Consider the following 8,410-nt stretch of genomic DNA (forward strand, 5'->3'; position numbering starts at 1 on the left):
GCCATTAGAAAAACACAAATCAAAACAACAATGAAATCCTATCTTACTTTGGTAACGATAGCTACCTTGAAGGGCTGAAAAAAAACAGTAAATGCTAGCATTAACATAGGAAAAAAGGAAACTTCCTTGGATATTCTTCAAAACAACTTAGACACAAATTCCATTTCACCTAGCTATGCCTCTCCTGAGCGTCTTCCTTAGACAGTTAAAGTCATCATGTTATCCTGATACATGCATGCTGGTATATATAGCAGTGAAATTCACAACATCTAAATTATAGAAATGGCCCCTGTATCTATCAACAAATGAATGGATGAGGAAAACATGTTATTACGTATACACAACAGAGTACTGCTCAGTCATTTGTAGGAAAATGGATACATTTTAAAAACATAATGCTAAGTAATATAAATAAGACTCATAAAGTTAAATATCGCATGATTTTTCCTTAAATAGGAAACCTAAAATGAAATAATTTAACAAAAATAAATGAAGATTATTTCCAAGGCCCCTAAAAACTGCACAAAATAGATACTGCTTTCTATAATCTATTTTAATAATAATAAACAATGATTCTGTTACCTTGACTGGGGGTGGAACACTACATTCTTTTTAGAGTCTGATTTTATGGATTGGAATATTTTTCTTTCCTCTATTTATTTGAAATAATTAGTCTAGCGATTACAAAACAGTCATAAATTTTTAAAGGCCTTTTTTCTCTCTCTTTTTTTTAGACTAGCTTTTTTTTTAAGTCCTTTATGTAACATCCAGATAATGTGATACTGTCTCTTTGAAGCACCCTGTAAACCTTTTAGAGATTTGAAGTTGGGTCTTGACTCTTAATGCATGTGGACAGTCGCGAGCGTTTATGCTGTTGGTGTGTCTGTGTTGGACAAAACAATCTGTAATCTACAGCAAAGTACATTCCGTTCACGGGGCACACCCAGGGGAATAAGAATAAAATGCTATTATGACTAAGTTGTAAACCTATGCACATCCCTTGCATTTCGGGCAACTTTATAAAAAGAAAAGAAAAAGAAACTGATTTTTATTAATAATAATCATGTAGTGAAATGTGTTTGTAATTTTGTCTCAATTTAATTTGTTGTAAGGTGGGAGGGGGAATTGCTGGTTTCACCATTTCAGATCTGTGTTGTCTAAAAGTATTAATGTTTTAATTAAGCAAAGAAATGAGGATTTTTAATCTGTATGTAATTGTTTTAAAGCACCCATTTTAAGAGAAAATACTGTGCAATGAAGAAAACCAGTTTAGGCATTTGCTATAAACTGAATTATTCCAAAAGGATAATCTATAACAGCCCTGTAAATTCCTTTAAAATGATGAACTAACAGGACAGTCTGACCAATTTTTTTAAATATACTTCCTTTTATGTGCTCAATAAAAAAAAATAAATAAATGAAGGATGGTAAGAAACAGGGAGGTAAAAAGTTTAGAGATGGGGAAAGGGAAGGCGAGGGTAGGGTGATGCGGAAGGGTAATTAATGTTGATCAAGGTGTGATATGTATATGTATAGATTCCCAAAAATAAATTTAATTATTGTGCATTGAAAACATATATGAAAAAGATAAATAAAATATTATATCATAAATGCAAAAAACATAGGTGATACCTCTCATCATAAGAGGGATGAAATTAATTTGGTCTTACCAAAATGAGGGGCAGAGGAATGGGGAGATAATTCTATTTTAAGGGCCAAGTTAAGTGTGATACAGAGGGGCTGAGGAGATAGCTCTGCAGTCTAAGCACCTGCCTGGCAAACACAAGGACCCGGGTTCAATCCCCGCTGCTGCATGTCATGCCATGATGGTCTGGGAATCCCAGGTGTGCCTTGCCAGACCCTGAAATCAGGCATGGTGGTGCACGCCTGTAATCCCAGTGTTGGGGAGGCTGAGACAGGAGGGTCCAAGCTGCATAGTGAGACCCTATACCAAATATATTTTTTAATCAGCTAATACTCTGAATTGATCACTACCTAATGGGTACAAGAATCAAAACACCACACTGTATGTCAGGAGTAGGAGAAAATCTTAAGTCAGTCAAACAGGATAAATGTTACATATCTATGTGTATATTGTCCCTGCCATGCCACAGAAATGCTTATATCTAAATCCATATCTATACCTGTATCTATACTTCTGTATGTGTGCATTTGTCTATCAACTCATACGTATATCCACTATCAGTCTATCTATCCATCTATTCATCATCCAAAAATGCTGTCAGCCTTCTCTTGAAAATTTATCTCCTCTTGGGACCTTTTCTGTCACTACCTAGGAGAAACCACTCTCTTGCTCATGAACATGTATCCATAGAACCTTTGACCTCCACCCATTGTGTCTCATTTGCATTTTTAAAATTTTAATTTCTTTTTTTGTTTGTGTTTTATGGAAGCGTCTACAGAGTGTTCAGGGTCTCACTACTAGATCAGACTTATAGTGATCCGCCTATTCACAGCCTCCCAAGAGCTAGGATTACAGGTGCGTTCTACCACACCCAGTCTCAATTGCCATCTCAGCATGCCCCGGGGTTAGGGTCAGCACAGCAGACCTGGGGATTGAACCCCCAGCCCCTGCACCTGCTTGCAGGTGCTTTAATCTGCTGAGCTATTTGGCCAGCCATTAAAATTTTAATTTTCATTACAGGAATAATTTTATCTTTTTTTCTTGATTTCTTATTTACTTATTTTATCTTATTTTTGCAAGTTACTCTTCTCTCTGTGGTTCCTGAAAAATCTGAAAATATTTTATAACTTTATAGATGGTTTTCTATATTTTATCTTTAATTCTTTTTTAAATGAAGAGTTAAAATGGTGAACAAAGACATAATATTTTGATAAAAAAATTAAAACTATGGTGACGATACTGAAAAATATGTTGAATTTCTTACCACAGATTGTTGGTCCTGCATGTATTCCTAGCACTCTGCATTGACCAAATAGGTCCATTAAATCTTCTGTGTAAAACATAAAACATGGTGGGGCTGACAGCTCAGTGGACTAAAGTGCCTGGTTAGGCAGAGTGCAGTGGCCCCACCCCTCAAGTGCGCTGAGACAGGGATTGAGAATGGGCATGGTGGTGCACTCCTGTAATCCCAGCGCTTGGGAGGCTGAGAACAGGATGATCACTACAAGTCTGATCTACGTAGTGAGACCCTGCACACCTTGTAGACCCTGTACCAAATACATAAAAATAAATAAATGAATAAATAAATAAAATATAAAACATACTCTGATGATTGATACATCAATCTTATTTACAAAGACACTCCAGAGTGCTTGCATTTTATAAATGGAATAATATTAAAAACTATGTTGATAAGAAAACTTGGTCGGAGAGGGTCAAAGAGATGGCACCCTTTAGAATAAGAAAGCTGACCAGCATGCCTGTGAGTGTGATATATGCAGCTGTAAGTGTATGTATGGCCAAAGAGGAGGAATCCAAAAAGCAGCTGGTAAGACCAGAGCAGCCCCCCATATATACTGGGCCACCTCTTCAATCTAAATACGTTGAGGAGCAGCCTGGTTATTTACAAATGGGCTTTGCATCTATCCGCAGTACAACTGGTTGTTACATTGGCTGGTGCAGGAGTACATGTGTCTTTGTGAAAAATGGAATAATGGATAAAGTACAATTTGGAAAAGATTCATATGCCTATCTGAAGAATCCTTCTTGAGATTTTCTTCCAAAATTGGGAGTGATTGCAGTTTCAGGATTGGCAGGCTTGCTCTCAGCAAAAAAAGGTTCTAGATTTAAGAAAATTGCTTATCCACTAGGACTGGCTACTTTAGGAGCAACTGTTTGTTACCCTGTTCAGTCAGTAATAATTGCTAAGGTAACTGGGAAAAAAGCATATGCTACAAGGCAGCAAATTTAGGAAGCATTTATATCATTGTGGACAAAAAGCCCCAAAAAAGAATCACTCCTGGAGCCTAAAGGAAAATCTAAGCTAAGAATATCTGATGAAAAGAAATACCTGCAGAAACAGCTCACATCCTGAAACACTCAGTGTCTTGGTCAACAGAAGTCAGTTCTGAAACAGTGATAAAATCAGAACCCACCTCAGGTACTACCCCATTTATGCCTGACCCTAAACTCATGGATCAAGGGCAGTCCCATCCAGAAGATGAAGATATGTACAGCACTAGTAGCTAAAGTAGACTGCATAAAGAAGTACAGAATGTGTGAAGTGGTGAATGATGATGAAAAAATTCATGCAATGGGTAACTGACATACAGTATTACTTAAAATCAAGGTTTTTTGACATCTTCCATTGTACAGTTCGATCAATCATGTAAGTGATTAACAAACTGAATGCAAGACAAACAATTTTAAGTTATCAATTGGCAGAAGTGTTAGGTTACTTTTAATGACATATTTGAAAGCAAAAGATAATAAACACCAATGAGACTAAGATCTGGATATATATGTTTACATATATATATATATATATATATATATGATATTTACATATATACATTTTTATGTACTTTAAATTTTCAAAATTAATGACAGTTAGAATAGCGTTTGGGGGCTGGGGAGATAGTTCAGTAGCATGAGCACCTGCCTGGCAAGTGCAAGGTCCTGAGTTCAATCCTTGCTAAGAAGAAGTAAAATAAAATAAAATAACTTAGAGTAGTGTGTGGAAATATATGTTCATTTTTCTCCCATTTCTCAGAGCTGGAATAAACTATTCACATATTTTTTAAAAACTATGTTGTATGTACTGAATTATATATGACACAGACTTATACATGAATTAGGAATCAAGTTTCCTGATTTAATTACCATAATTACATACAGCTGTCTTTATTTGTAATTTAAGAGGAACGTGGGAATATGTTACTAAAATGTATTGTACTTGTATTCAAAGCCCATGAAGTGGAGATAACCAGAGAAAATATAACATTGGGGAGTCAAGTTATTATGAAATCCTTATATCTGCAGAGTTGATCTATGAGAATATGAACCTTTGGGATCAGCATGATCCTACAGTAGCTGGTCTAATAAGGAGCTTTTGGGGTTTTTTACATTTACTTTTGTTCTTGTAATACTGGGCAGTGGTCTGATGAGTGTATTCTTGGATAAAGGTCCCTGCCATGATTACAGGGTCTTCAGGAGTCAGCGTGAAGCCAGCCCTTTCAGCAGCCCCATACATATCACAAAATAACACCTGAGTGTCTCCCAAGAGTTGATACTTCCTGACCTAGAGCCTACCAACTGTCTTAGTCTCCCTGCAGCTCCTGATGACACCACTTCTGTCGTGAATACCCAGGTAAGATCTACCAATATATTGTTGCTCCTCTGGAAACCAATCAGGTAACACAGTGCCCCTTACCAAATGGTTTGGAAATGAGGAAAGATAGTCTATTAAAAGATATTCTTCATTTTGTGAAGAAACAAGGGGTTGGGAAGCTAGCTCAGTGGCTTAAGCCCTTGCTTGCCTCATAAGCACAAGGTCCCTAGTTTGATCCCCAGTACCACAAAAACAAAAAAAGAAATGAAAAGTGAAAAAAGGAGAAAAGGAGAAAAGGCATGAATAGGATGAAGAGAAATAAGCCCCCTGTGACTCCCATCAAACATCTCTAATTCTCTTGGAGCAGTCTTCTAAATATTTGCATCCACACTCAACCACTCTATCCACAAGGACAGATTTACTTGACTCCTCATGAGAAATCAGCACTTTAAAATATGATGAGACCTACAAATTTTTTACATTTACTTTTATTCTTGTAATACTGGGCAGTGAACTGATGAGTACAAGTATTGGTAGGGCTGTAGCAATTACCAGAAATGGACAAGGATTAACCACAGAATTTGTTCTCACAGTTCCAGAGGACAGTGTCTAAAGATCTGGGTGTACACAGAGGTGGGTCTCTAATATATTCACATGTGCTGCTGTCCAGATATTTTAATATTTTGCCCCAGTTCTATCAGACCCTTTAACAGCAAGGAAATCTATAAATCAAAGAGCTGTCCCAGAATGCTGCCTTTTGGGACTGACAGATGGCCCAGAGCTGCGCTCATCTTCAACCTCTTACTGACTGTGTACCTGGTCAGCATCCCTGGAAACCTGCTCACTATCTTGGCTATTATCCTGACCCCTACCCTCATACCTCCATGAATTTTTTCCAGCTTATCCTTCACTGACATCTGCATGAGCACAACTACAACATCCAAAATGCTGGTGAACATCCAAACACAGGATCAGAACATCACTTACACAGCCTTCCTCTCTTAGGTTGCCTTTGTCATTATTTTTGGATGCTTGGAAAACTGCCTCTTCACAGTGAGGGCCTATGACCACTCTGTGGCCACTTGTCACCTCCTCAGACACATGATCATCGTGAACTCTTGCATCTCTAGTCTACTGTTCTACTGCATCTCTACTCTCTGTTCTTTCTGTTATTTAACATTGTTCAAGCCCTGCTCCACAGCCTGATGTTGCCTTAGCTGTCTGTCTACACAGATTGAAGAATCCCCCACTTCTTCTGTGAACTTACCCAGATCATAAACCTTTCCTGCTCTGATACTCTCATTCTTTACACCCTGAAATATGATGCTGTTTGCATATTTGGTGGTATTCCTATCTCTGTAATTATTTTCCCTTACATTTGTACTGTATCTTCTGTTACAAGAATGCCATCACTAGAAGAGAAGCATAAAGCCTTTTCCACTTGTGGGTCCCAACTATCAGCTGTTTCTTTATTTTATGGGACAGATTTTTGGGTGTACATTGGGTCCATAGTTACAGGTTGACCAGGGAAGATTGCAGCGTATTCTACAGTCCCTCGAATGCTAAATCCCTTCATCTATACTTTGAGAATCAGGAACACGAAGGAAACCTGGGCGGGGGACTCATTAGTAGGGTGGATTCTCTTCTACAATGAGTCATTTTCTTTGAACTTGTGTCCTGGGGTAAGACAAGGCAAAACCACTCCTGTCATCCCATTCTGCTAAGTGACGAAGTAATTTAATGACCAGGTACATTGTATCTTGACTTGAAACCAGATATTGCTTTGTATTGAGCTCTGTGATGATTGACCCATGATTTAAATTTTCCAAACAGTTATTTGTTCAGGTTTCACTGAAACAAAACATGAAGCAAGAACTATAATTCTGGAAGTTTTTGGTACCTGTTTTCATAGTTGGATAAGGTACACAGGCTAGGATGTTATTTAAATAAATCTTCAGTCATATCTATAGAATAGTTTCAACCTGCTCACACAGTTAGGGCCATGTGAGTTGCACCCCAAGGTGAATCCTACTGTGAAAAGGAGGGGCCATTCCCAGTGTGTGAAGCAATTACTGAAGCCTTTAAACTGGTAAATAATTTCTTTCTGATGCAGTAATAACATCCACATATTCAGGATGATAGTCTACTATTTGTGCTATTTGGAGTTGATCAGTGATCATTTTCTATTCTAATAAGGAAAAGGTCTCAAGGCCTTACCATAAAATACAAATATCCTCAACAATAGTAGCCTTTAACTGCAATGATTATGGAGGTAAACATACACACACACACACACACACACACACACACACACACACACACACAGAGGAACTGTGGCTATGGATTCATACTAACTCCCATGAGCTATCCTCAGCCTAGGGTTGGTTATCTTTCAGGTCACCATGTCAATATGGTGAATGTGGCCATACCTGGTCATGATGCCAGAGACAAAAATCTGATGATCTTGGTCAATTGATGGTTAACTGTTTACAGCCTCCCAAGAACTGGGATTACAGATGCACTCCACCATGCCCAGTCTCAATCACTGTCTGAGAATGTCCTGGGGACAGAGCCAGCCCGGCAGGCCTGGGGATCAAATCCCCTACACATGCTTGAGGCACTTGAATCTGCTGAGCTACTTGGCTGTCCCTCAAAATGGAGTGTTTCTGATGTTAATGAAATTTTGGTAGGGCCAGAGAGATAACTCGGCAGCACAAGTGCCTGCCTGGCAAGCACAAGGTCCTGAGTTTAATTCCCAGCACATGCTTGTCATGACATGCCAGTTGCTGCTATGATGTCTTTCGGGTAGATGGTTGTTCAAAAAGAAGGGGGTGGTGAATGAAAACAAGAGACAGGAAAAGGAATATTGTGGGACTGTCCTGCTTTAAGGTTCTATATGGTGAGATTTTTGGACTTATGTGTAAACATAAGTAGTATATAATTCTTTATGCCTATTTTTAAAATATATTCTAATTTTTAAATGTTTTTATCATATTCTGCAGGGACTCAAAGTTCAATATATCAATACTTGATGAAAAATACCTGTTCCATGTTATGCCTAAGAAGTTTTATATGCAGACAGATAGTGAAGTTAAGCTTAAGAGCCTAAGTTGTATGGTAATAACAATAAGCTTGTCTTCTGGATGGTTAACAAC

At 38.0% G+C, this 8,410-nt stretch overlaps 2 pseudogenes; both read left to right on the plus strand.

Annotated features, from left to right (window-relative positions):
* The first annotated feature begins 3,368 nt into the window (after nt 1-3,368).
* LOC101591090 lies at nt 3,369-4,511 on the plus strand (annotated as a pseudogene).
* Nucleotides 4,512-6,002: 1,491 nt separating this feature from the next.
* On the plus strand, nt 6,003-6,778 carry LOC111813699 (annotated as a pseudogene).
* The last annotated feature ends 1,632 nt before the right edge of the window (nt 6,779-8,410 follow it).

This window comes from Octodon degus, unplaced genomic scaffold (genome assembly GCF_000260255.1).
Source record: "Octodon degus isolate 3935 unplaced genomic scaffold, OctDeg1.0 scaffold00214, whole genome shotgun sequence".
Taxonomy (NCBI): Eukaryota; Metazoa; Chordata; class Mammalia; order Rodentia; family Octodontidae; genus Octodon; species Octodon degus.